The sequence below is a fragment of the Panthera leo genome, chromosome B4 (genome assembly GCF_018350215.1).
Source record: "Panthera leo isolate Ple1 chromosome B4, P.leo_Ple1_pat1.1, whole genome shotgun sequence".
NCBI lineage: Eukaryota > Metazoa > Chordata > Mammalia > Carnivora > Felidae > Panthera > Panthera leo.
The window spans coordinates 2,589,736-2,602,351 of NC_056685.1; the positions used below are offsets into that span (position 1 = coordinate 2,589,736).

General features: G+C 47.3%; 1 long non-coding RNA gene across 1 annotated transcript; it reads left to right on the forward strand.

The window, feature by feature from the left end:
* Nucleotides 1–822: 822 nt before the first annotated feature.
* On the forward strand, nucleotides 823–3,270 carry LOC122225486. Its single transcript, XR_006205204.1, has 3 exons — nucleotides 823–911; nucleotides 1,805–1,918; nucleotides 2,904–3,270. It is a non-coding gene; the product is annotated as an uncharacterized LOC122225486 (long non-coding RNA).
* Nucleotides 3,271–12,616: the final 9,346 nt, after the last annotated feature.

Consider the following 12,616-nt stretch of genomic DNA (forward strand, 5'->3'; position numbering starts at 1 on the left):
GGACAAGTACCTAGAATATATAAAGAACTCTCAGAAACAAACAATCCAATTAGGAAATAAGAAAAGATACCAATAGTCATTTTACTAAAGAGGATAGGCAGATGGCAACTGACTACAGAAAAGGATTCATTATCTATTAAGAAAACGCATATTAAAACCACAATGAGATATCACTGCACGATACACCTATCAGAAGGGTTTACAAAAACAGTGACAACATCGAACACTGGCGAGGGTGGAGCGGCATGGATCCCTCACACGTTCTGGTAGGAATGGAACATGGTAGAGTCACTCTGGAAAATGGTTTGACAGTTTCTCAATAAAACTACGCAGGTAACTAGGGTAAGATTCCACAGTTACACTTTAGGGGCATTGGTCCCAGGAAAATAAAACTACGTTTAAAAAAGCATACACAAATGTTTATATCAGCTTTGTTCATAATATCCCCAAACTGGAAACAACCCAAATGTCCTTCAGTGAGTAAAATAGTTAAACAAAACTCATGTACGCATATCATGGAACAGTCTTCAGCAATAAAAAGAAATGAACCATCGATACACACAACAACTTGAATGACTCTCCAGAAAATTATGCTGAGTGAAAAAAAAAAGCCAATTCCAAAGGTTACACACTGCCTGACACCACTTGTACATAATGTACTCGAAATGAAACACAGATTAGCAGTTTCCAGGGGTTAAATATGGGAGAGGGCTGGGGGAGAGACCACTTCTCCCCTGTTAAGTGTCTCCTCTGTCTGTAAAATTACAGCACAAGGTGCCCTTGTGATGTCAGTGGTCTAGATCTTGACTGTGCTGGTGGATACACAGACCTACACATGTGACAAAATGTCATGGAACTAAACACACACATACAGAAAGGGGACAGGTAAAAGTGGGGAAAATCTGAACAAGGTCAGTGGTTCATGTTAATGTCAGTTCACTGCTCTTGCTATTGTATTATGGTTTTGTCAATGTTTTGGCTGAAGGAATCTATGTAAAGGGTATATGAAATCTCTGTATTATTGATCACATGTGCATGTAAATCTACGATTATCTCAAAATAAAAAGCTTAATTGAAAAGCAGTTTTCAGGGGGATCTGGATGGCTCAGTTGGTTAACCATCTGACTCTTGATTTTCTGCTCAGGTCGTGATCTCACAGTTTGTGGGATTGAGCCCTACATCAGGTTTTGCACTGACATGGAACCTGCTTAAGATTCTCTCTCTCCCTTTCTCACTGCCCCTCCCCTGCTTTCTCTCTCTCTCTCTCTCTCTCTCTCTCTCTCTCAAAATAAATAAACTTAAAAAAATAAAAAAGTTTTTAAACTATTTTTCGAGATGGGGCTCCTGGGTGGCTCAGTCAGTTAAACGTCTGACTTTGGCTCAGGTCATGATCTCGCATTTCATGGTTTCGAGCGCCGCGTTGGGATCTGTGCTGACAGCTCGGAGCCTGGAGCCTGCTTCAGATTCTGGGTCTCCCTCTCTCTCTCTGTCCCTCCCCTACTTGTGCTCTCTCTCTCTCTCTCTCTCTCAAAAAATGAATAAATGTAAAAATATATATATTTTTGGAAATAGATTCAAAAATCCCAAATAGAAGCAAACAACATTCATGAATGAACACATTACATTTCTGACAGCTATGTGAATCTGACCACTGCTGTGCCGCTGTCTCCATCCCGGGTAATTTGCACTTGGCCACATGACAACTTGGGTTGAAGATATGCTCGTGGTTTGCACAAATGACTGTATTATGTCTCATTAAAGATCATAAACACCAATCAACCTAATCACAAAAGTGTTGTTTCAGTGTTCATATGGCTATTTAATCTGGAGGATGGTGACAGAGATGAATAACTTTATTATGTTAATCATCGCACTGGCTACTATGGAGAAGAGGCATACATCCCTTATGTTGTTTTGAGTGAGTCACATGGGAAATTTCGTTTCTGAGATTTCTTTTAAAAGTGGGGGGTGATGGGGGAGGGAGGGAGGAAGGAAGGGAGGGAGGGAGGGAGGGAGGAAGGGAGGAAGGGAGGAAGGAAGGAGGGAAGGAAGGAGGGAAGGAAGGATGGAAGGAAGGGAGGAAAGAAGGAAGACAGGGAGGAGGGAGGAAGGAAGAAAGGAAGGAAGAAGGGAGGAAGGAAGGAGGGAAGGAAGGGAGGAGGGAAGGAAGGAAGGGAGAAAGGAAGGGAGGAGAGAAGGAAGGAAGGAGGGAAGGAAGGAGGGAAGGGAGGAAGGGAGGAGGGAAGGAAGGAGGGAAGGAAGGAAGGAAGGAAGGGAGGAAGGAAGGAAGGGAGAAAGGAAGGGAGGAGGGAAGGAAGGGAGAAAGGAAGGGAAGAAGGAAGGAAGGGAAGAAGGAAGGAAGGAAGGAGGGAAGGGAGGAGGGAAGGAAAGAAGGGAGGAGGGAAGGAAGGAGGGAAGGGAGGAGGGAAGGAAAGAAGGGAGAAAGGAAGGGAGGAGGGAAGGAAGGGAGAAAGGAAGGGAAGAAGGAAGGAAGGGAAGAAGGAAGGAAGGAAGGAGGGAAGGGAGGAGGGAAGGAAAGAAGGGAGGAGGGAAGGAAGGAGGGAAGGGAGGAGGGAAGGAAAGAAGGGAGGAGGGAAGGAAGGAGGGAAGGGAGGAAGGGAGGAGGGAAGGAAGGAGGGAAGGGAGGAAGGGAGGAGGGAAGGAAGGAGGGAAGGAAGGAGGGAAGGGAGGAAGCGAGGGAGGGAGGAAGGAAGGAAGGAAGGGAGAAAGGAAGGGAAGAGGAGGGAAGGAAGGAGGGAAGGGAGAAGGGAAGGGAGGAGGGAAAGAATGAGGGAGGAAGGAAGGAAGGAGGGAAGGGAGGAGGGAAGGAATGAGGAAGGAAGGAAGGAAGGAGGAAGGGAGGAAGGAAAAAGACCTTACACAATCTAACATCACACCTCAAGGGACTGGCAAAGGAAGAACAGACTGAGGCCAACGCTGGCAGAAGGAAGGACGTAGTGAAGATCAGAGCCGAAATATATGAAATAGAGGAATGAAAAATGGAAACGATCAACAAAACAGAATCGGTCCCTCAAAAAGACAAATAAAATGGACAAACCTTTAGCTGTACTTACCAAGAACAGGAAGGAGGGAGGACTTGTGTAAATTGAACTATAAATGAAAAAGGAGACATGACGACTGATGCCACCAATGCAAAGGACCCTAAAAGACGACTCTGAACAGTTACATGCCAAGGCAATGGACAACCTAGAAGAAATGGATACATTCCTAGAAACACACAGCCTACCAAGGCTGAACCATGAAGAAACAGAAAATCTGAAGAGACCAATAAAAAGGAAGGAGATTGAGTCAGTCATCAAAAGCTTCCCAACAAACAAAAGTCCAGGATCAGATGGCTTCACAGTAAATCCTACCCAACATTTAAAGAATTCACACCAATTCTTCTGAAACTCTTCCCAAAAACATTGAAAAGGAGGGAATACTTCCATACTAGTTCACAAGCCTACTATTACCCTTAGAGATAAGGAGACTATTGGGGTGGTGGGGGCGGGTGGTGGAACAACCACAGGCCGACGTCGGTAGGTGCAAAAATATTTAACAGAATACGAGCAAACCAAATTCAACAGCACAGTTAAAGGATCTCACACCACGGTCAAGTGGGATTCATCCCTGGGTTGTGAGGATGGTTCAACGTCTGTGTATCAATAAATGTGATCAACACATCAAGAGAATGAAAGACATAAGAATATGGCTATGCCAATCCATGCAGAAAAAGCATTTAACAAAACTCAACATCCTTTCCTGATTTAAAAAAAAAAAAAGTCCGGGGCGCCTGGGTGGCTCAGTCGGTTAAGCGTCCGACTTTGGCTCAGGTCATGATCTCCCGGTCCGTGAGTTCGAGCCCTGTGTCGGGCTCTGTGCTGATGGCTCAGAGCCTGGAGCCTGTTTCAGATTCTGTGTCTCCCTCTCTCTCTGACCCTCCCCCGTTCATGCTCTGTCTCTCTCTGTCTCAAAAATAAATAAACGTTAGGGGCGCCTGGGTGGCGCAGTCGGTTAAGCGTCCGACTTCAGCCAGGTCACGATCTCGCGGTCCGTGAGTTCGAGCCCCGCGTCAGGCTCTGGGCTGATGGCTCGGAGCCTGGAGCCTGTTTCCGATTCTGTGTCTCCCTCTCTCTCTGCCCCTCCCCCGTTCATGCTCTGTCTCTCTCTGTCCCAAAAATAAATAAAAAACGTTGAAGAAAAAAATTTAAAAAAAAAAAAAAAAAAAAAAAAATAAATAAATAAATAAATAAACGTTAAAAAAAAATTTTTTTTTAAAAAGAAGTCCTCAACAAATTAGGTGTAGAAAAAAATCAGACCTCAACACGGTGAGAGTATGCGTGCAAGGGGCATGGGCCATCAGGAGTGGTCATTATAGTGATCTACCACCCAGTGTTGAAAAACTGGTACAATAATATTACCTAATATTTACTGAATGATGTGTTGGGTCTCTGTTAAGCTCTACACTCAATCTCATCTAAATATCAGAGCAACCTACTGGGGAGTTCATTTGAAAGATAAGAAAGTGAGTTTAGAGATGCCTGGTACTCGAACCAAGGTCGGTGTGACACAGTCTGTGTTTGTAAATACCATGTTACGCTGCCTCCTTCCGTATCGTGCCTCTAAATGAGGTCCTCAAAGCTATTCTTGGGTTCTGAGTCATTTTATTTAAAGGATATTTATTTTCCATCATCCAGATACGAGAAAAAAGTGTTTTTCCGTACTATACTTCTGTAGGAAATATCGACAAAACCACTAGTTATTTTCATGACTAGCTTTACCTGATCAGTACACATTCATCAGAACCAAATTTTAGAGTCATCAAATGAATGGTCAAGGTCGAGTAAGAAAGCTGAGTTTGGACCCCAGTTCTGTCACAAAGCAGGTGTGTGAATCCTGGGGTATGGCTCATTTCTTCTCTGTGTCCCAACAGTTTTTCACTTGTAAAATAGAGACAGTAACCTTGTCACGGTATTATCATGAGGATTGAATGCGGCTCTGGAAAACACACACACACACACACACACACACACACACACTTTGTTAATCATAAAATGCTGTAAAAATACAATACATTAAATTGATAGAAAAGAATCTGGACTATATTTGTGCATAACTACGCCTCTTTTGTTAAAATCTCTTTCAGGCTGTTGCAATGACCCAATAGAATTATAGATTAATTTGGCTGGAATGAGTTTTCTACCTCCTAGCTAGAATAATCATAATAAATATTTAATGTGGCATCTTCATAACAATTTTTTTTAATTCACCTTTATTCCCCTTGGTTCTTTACACATTTTTCTCCTCACAGCTCCTGGAGAGTTCACCATTTCTTTCCTTAGTCAGACCTGGCGTGTGAGGGAGCCCTATCTCCCTACTCCCTTGCTCAGACCATCACTCTCAACCAGGTCCATCCGTATTTTGATCTGCATTCACATTTCCAATAGATTTCAGCCTGTGTCTCAGGCAGGTTTCCACCTCTGTTCCCTCACATCTCTTTCTATTTACCATTAAAACGCTATAAAGCAACATCAGATCCTGTCTTGGATACAGTTTTCACACATCACTGTCAGCGCGCTTCTGATGATAGAGCGTTTCTCTTCACTGCTGCCGACGGCTTGAAGAGCTCTTGAAGAATTGCCTGACTCTTTGTGACAGCATCTCTGCTCCCGACAAAGAGCCTGTGCTGTTTTACGGAGCCTGGTCTTTCAGTAAATGCTCGGTAACCATCCAGTTGGCTTGATAAACCTTCATGGAGCACTTACCATCAACGCACCACCGCGTCCAAGGAAAGAGTCAGAATTCTTGCCTTCAAAGGACGCAGAATCCAATGGAAGCCTAAAATCTCCGTACGGAGAGCTCGAACAGAAGCAGAGTGGTCACCTCCCAGGGAGATGCCCGGCTGAACCGACTTCTTGCGAATGTATTTTCCGGATCTTTGACAAACATTAGGCAAGCTATCTTTTTGAGAGTAAATCATAAACCAGCATATGACGGATCATTCGGATTTTGGATAGATCCTTCTTGGATTTTGTTTTATTTCCCTTTACAACTATTTCTGTCTGTCAAGACACTTAAATTACTTCTTCAGAATTCTGCTAAAATGTGAGTCAGTGGGAGATCGTTAATATATGTAGCTCTTTGTTTTGCTTTTAGTGGTAGAAACCCAGCCCAAATACTTACTGGCGATGGACCCATCTCACTTTATTCTAGGTTTCTTAATTTTCATCGTATTCCTAACACGCAGTTAACTTCTATGTATGTGAAAATGATCTCAGCTTATTTTAACTGACTGGCTGCCAGCTGATTCATCATCTGAGGCCTTGATGGCTTTTGTTGACTCAAATGCCTTTTCTTGGTGTACCCGGACGCTAAAAAGACTTTTTCATATTGTATCTGAACTTCCTGCTCTCCTTTGTGGCTCCTTTTCTTCTTCATGAGAACACCTTTCCCACTGCAATGCCAAAGGACCGTAAATCAGCACGCACACCGCTACCCCACAGAACCATTGTTAAGACCTACGTTTTCCATTACACTCGTTGTCGCTGGTTATTTTTCACACTTGGGTGGTGGTGTGCATGCTAGCACCCCTCGACCGCGGCTAAAGTGCTACTTCTGGTGGGAAACTTCCCTAATTCTCCAGGCAGGTGTTAAAACTTCCTCTGGGCGTCCACCTCACTTCAGACAGGCCTTAATCGAAGAATAGTTTATAGCGCAAAGTGCTTAATGGTTTGCATGTCTGTGGCATCACTAGACTATCACATGTGGCCACTCGTCAGCAGCTTGGCGGTTCCCTTCACCGCCCCCCCACCCCAGGAGCCACCCTCCACCCTTCCCACCCTGCCCTGTGTTCCCCGGGGCTGACCTCCAGCTCGGCCTGGAGAAGTGGGGCACCGGGGGAGGTGGAAGAAGGAAAGGAGGGAGGTCGAAGCAGTGGCCTCGTGTGTCCAGGCTGCTCTAACGAAGCACCGCAGACCTGGGCTTATAAACAGCAGGCATCTGTTCTGGAGGCTGGAGGTCCAAGATCAAGACAGCAGGAGATCCCACGATTCTCGCCGTGTCCTCACATGGGGGGACAGGCAAGGGGGCTCTCTGGGGCCTCTGTTATAAGAGCACCAATCCCCTCATGGGACCCCACCCTCACTACCTCATCACCTCCCAAAGGCCCCGCCTCCTGACACCATCACCCCGGGCTTTGGTTTCAGCATAGGCGTTTGGGGGAACACTGCATCCATCCCACAGCTAGACTTCACTCTCTCTGTGCCTCTTGGTGGGACCTCCGCAGGCCAGCTGGTGTCCTGCATGATCACAGCCTCCCCTTCTGGCTGGACTGACCCCAAGCTGCCGTAACCTCCTCACCTCCAGAGCCAGGTGTCACCAGCCCTGCTGTCCCGAGCCCCTGCCTATCGTTCTGCTTGTTTCCCTACAACCTGCCCACACTTATATAAAAGCTCCTCTATTAAACTCTCTCAGATGCTCCAATCGAGTGTGCCCACTGTTTCTTTGCGAGGCTGTCCCTCCTTTTCTAACTGTTCCAGCCAGTGACTAGCCCAGTGCCTAGCACGTAGAATGGGCTCATTTATTGAAGGAAACAAATAAATAGACTCGCGATCTGACAATATCTTTCGGGGGGGGGGGGTTGGACATTAAGGAAAGGAGAATTAACTTTCGAATTACCTACCTAGGATGCGTGAGGGAGGGAGCGACAGGCGAGAACCAGAATGTTTCCGCACAAAGTTACTTTTGAAATTCAGGTCACCGCGTTCTTAGAAGCAGAACCCCAACGTAAGAATTGCACAACGGCTCATGGGTCTGACCTCGATTTTTGCCTTTTTAAAATAAATCTGACCTGTAAGACATATATTTTAAAAACTGACCTAGTTTATGACCTGGGTAGAGTTCCTCAATGGACACATCAAAGACTCAGGTCAGGTGTAGAGCCTATTCTTGAGAGAAAAGGAGAGCAAAGCGGTTTAAAGCACATGAGAAAGTACAGCTTATTCAAGGGGCAAATATGGGGCCTGTTGTGTTACTAATTTTAATCAGTATATAGGTCACTGGCCGATAAGATGGTCAATTTTGCTTTCCTGAGGCAACCTCAGCTCCAGACATAACGATTTCAACAGAAGCCTCGTCCACAGGCAGCAAGCAAGATGAGTCCACAAATGAGGCTGTAAGACGGTGACAGTGCTGGGGGCCGGTGGTGGAGGGGAGAGTCAGGGCCAGAAACACCTGACTGCAGCCTGGATCCGCCTCTGCTGTGTCAACACGGGGAAGGTACTCACCACTCTGAACATCAGTTTCTTTACTTGTAATGTAGGGACAACATAGCAACCTTGTATGAGGAAGAGAAACAAGGTAAATCCTACAAATTTCTAGAATCGTGCCTAAAAGCACATAGAGAGTACCTAACAGCTGTTAGTGTGTTGCACATTTGGATTGACAATTAGAAAGTAAAATACTTCTTGCTGATTGTAGGGAAAACTAGCTGTGTCCGTGATTCGCTGTAAAATCCAGGAATCACCGATCTACTCGAGGCTTCTGAGAACTTGGAACTTACAAGAACTGAGTGTCCTTTGAGGGCAGGTGCATTGCCTGAATCCCAGAACCTGTGTTTCTCCTCCGGCCCGGGTTCCCTGAGATGCAGGGTTTGGACTGAGTCCACACTCACACCATCCAAAGGAGAGTCTTCCTACGAAACCTTTCCTACTGGCCCAGAGCAAAGAAGCAATCCCCATTAATTTATGCTAATTAATTTAACAAGTTTTGAGCAGTCCAGACCCCCAAAATCACCTCTCCTAGGCTCTGAGGCTCTGGGCACATCTTGGCTAAGGGAGGCTGCCTTAATAATATTGATAACCGGAGATCAAGGGCACAGGCGGGTGGACACAGCTCAGGGCCCTGGCGGCTGGGGCTCAGACGGCATGCAGTTCCCGGGGGAGGCGCTAGGTGGCGCGAGTCTCCTTGCCCCCGCGAGCTGGCTGCAAAACCAGGCTGAACGCTCTGTGCATTTAGTCTTTCTCCTTAAAAGCAGAAGAAAGGGGCCCCTGGGTGGCTCAGTCGATTAAGCATCCAACTCTCAGTTTCGACTCAGGTCGTGATCTTGTGGTTTCACGAGTCTTGCATTGGGCTCTGCACTGACAGTGTGGCGCCTGCTTGGGGTTCTCTCTTGCGTTCTCTCACTCTCTCTCTCTCTGTCCGTTGCCTACCCACACTGTCTCTGTATCTCTTAAAATAAATAAATAAACTTAAAAATAAATTTAAGAAATCTTCTTCAGATTTCTTTTGGCTAAGAAAGCAGGTACTAATGTAAGTCTTTTCTTTTTTTTTTTTTGTTAAGTTTATGTATTTATTTTGACAAGAGTCAGAATCACTCAACGGACTGAGCCACCCAGGCACCCCTAATGTAGGTCCCTCATAAAAGCAAAGTGGTGTGACCAATGTCCAGGAAGCAAGGCATGCCTGTATGACGATTTGGACGAGCAGGACGGTGGGAACACAGTAGGCACGCAATGGAGGGGGGGGGGGGACGCAGCAGACATTGGGATGAGCCGGTCACCACAATAAGCCCCCGTAGCTCAATCCCGCTGAGAAGAGCTGAGGAAGCCGGGCCATCTAGAGCCCACGAGCACCAGTGTTTGGATCAGTGCTGCTCCTTGGAAGGGAGTTGGTGTGCAGGTCAAGGGCACTCCAGACCCACGGCAGCCATCCCCAGAGAGCCATGGTGCTGGCCACCGGGAGCCACCCGGCCCTCCTGGAAATGGCAGGAGGAGCCACGCTTGGGCAGAGCACTGGCACGCATGTGTCCTGCTCCCAGTGACCACTCACGTCCGTTCATCTTCCTTGCCACGTTCACCCTGCCTTGTCTTTTCCCAAAGATGGTGGGTGACCACAGCCCTGAGAAGAGAAGGAGGAGGGGAGGAGCCGGGGAGGGGAGAGAAAAAGAAAGGAGAGAAAGCTTTGCCCAAGTTCTAGTGAGACGTTCCCCAGCACCTCATGGCTGTAGTCGGACAGTAGCTCATGTTAACCATCTCTCCCTTGCACCCAGTCTAGATACCCCTTCACACTCGGTCAGCATCTGCTGGTTTAGCTTACATGCGGGGGGAGAAATCCACACCTCAGAGCCTGAAGGGCTCAGCTCCCCGGCTGGGGCGCCCTAGTCAGGCCACGATTCATGTAACTTCCTGTTTACGGTTTTCTTGACCTTGGACATGTCGCAAGGCACCCCAGTGATTCTTCCAAGCTCTAGACATTGTGAGCAGTTGACCCTACCATCTCCTGAGAGTCGGGTCGATCACCACCCCTCCTAGTGCAGTGATCCCTGCAACCACGAGGAATTCAAAATGTGGGATCCTAGGGCCATAAACTCAGATCCAATGCAAACTGGTTCAAGTGTCCCTCTCCTTGGATCCAAGACCTCCAGGTTGTCAGAGCCATCATTTCAAGGATGGGAATAACAGCCACCAGGAATACATGGTCGCGGGGAGAAGCCCAGCCCTCTCTCTCCCTCTTGTTCCCCAAAGTGGTGTTTCCCCCATTAAAGATGGAGTCTCGGGTGCTCACAGAACCCTAAGGCGAGCGTCCCAGTACTGCGGGGGCATGCCCACATTGGAGCCTGGGGCCTCCCTAGGAGTCCAAACTGATATCTGAGAGCCTGATATTTCTGAAAGTTGCTTTATGTGGTATTTCCCACAACATCCCGTGACATGTGCCTGCTCGCGCCTACCCCATCTTCGCCATGACGGGGGGAATGAAAGGCAGAGGACACCCCAAAATGTCCCGGGAGAGTCAGTCATCCACTTTGAACCTCACTTTCTTCAGTTCTAAAACTGCCCAGGACCCACAGAGATGTCACAGTATGGATGAGAGGGGATTAACGTTGCAGATGAAGTATTTAATAAGCTGATTTTAGAAACAGGTTCTCCTGGATCATCCAGATGGGCAACAACGTAATCGCGAGAGTCTTTACAAGTGGAAGAGGGAGGCAGGAGAGTCGGCACGGATGGAGTGGGAGATGGACCCCACTGGTGATCACTGTGGGGGGATCACTGGAGGTGGAAGGGGCCGGAGCCAGGGGGCATGGGCAGCCTCTGGAGGCCGGGACAGCCCCCAGCTCGCGGCTGTGTGACCCCGCAACCCCGCCTTCATCCGCTGGGGCTGCCATCGCAAAACACCATCGACTGGGGGCTCATAAACAGGCACTGACTTCTCCCAGCTCTGGAGGCAGGACGTCCAAGATCAAGTTGCCGGCAGATTCAGCATCTGGTGAGGCCCCTTTTCCAGGTTCATAGATGGCGTCTTCTGGCTGTGTGCCTAATGGGGGAAGGGGCGAGGGGGCTCCCTGGGGTCTCGTTTATAAGGGCACAAGCCCCATCATAGCTCCGCCCTCATGACCTCGTTGCCTCCCAAAGACCCCACCTCCCGACACCGTCGCCTTGGGGATTAGTTTTCCACATAAGCATTTTGGGGAAACATGAACATTCAGACCATAGAAAACACTAAATATGTTTTTTAATGGGATGAATTACATCTTAAAGATAGACTACTGTATTTCTGTCCTTTAGAGCCACTGAAAATATGTAAAACTGAAGGGTGTGACTTCCCAAAGTTTATGTAGCTGGAGAGGCAACTGTACAAACACAGGGAACACTTTAAGAAAAAAAGAAATCTATTCAATCCAATAACACTGGAGCTGCGGCAGGAGGCAAGGGATTAATTACCATGTGAATGAGGCAGCAGAAAAGCTCTCCCTGCTCAGAGGGTGCCGAGGTCTGCCTTACCCATAGTAATATTTGCTAAAATGCACGATCAATCACCCCGATGCCAGCTCCTCATCACAGGTGTATTATACTCAAATTTAGGACCACGTGACGACATTGTGCTGGGGAAAGAGCTCAATCATGAGTTAGGCATTTCTAACACCCATTTTGGGCTTGTTAACCCTAATAATAGACTCAGAGAAGTGAAAAAAATTACTTATACTACCAGTTTCTATGTGAATGGGGGAATCTATATATAAGACGTTTTTGTTCAACCTGGTGACTGGAATGAAGCAAAAAAAGAGAAAGAAACCAGAGTCATTTTCTCCTTTCGTCCATTTTTAGCAGAATTTGTAGAAGATGAGTTTCAGAGCCTCTTAGCAGTGAAAGAGGGTGGTGGGAGACACTGTCACCATGGAGACGAGGTTGTTAGCTCGTTCAGACCCCTCTCGACATCTTTGATCATCCCGTTATCGTTGGCTTTGGCACCTGCCTCTCTGTGCCTTAAACGTAAGATTTCTTTATCTTGCCACCACTTCAAAGTCAGAAGATCCACCATGAGGAGCCTTGGAGCATTCTGGCCACACCCCTCCATCAGCCCAAGGACTGCCCGCCTCCCTCATGTCGCCAACCTGCCACACCCCCCACCCAGACGCTGGACAACCTCCCTTCCACGTGTTCCAGCCACAGTGACATCAGGAAAGGCCCGGCTGACATCAACTGAGGACGGCTGTGCCATTGTCTATCCTGTCTAAGCCGAGCTTTGGTCGGCTTAGATTTCCAGAATTTTTAGATTCCAGAAATTCGATCTCCAGAATTTTTTTCTTAGTATTTTCTCCAGTGTCCATCACCTTCAC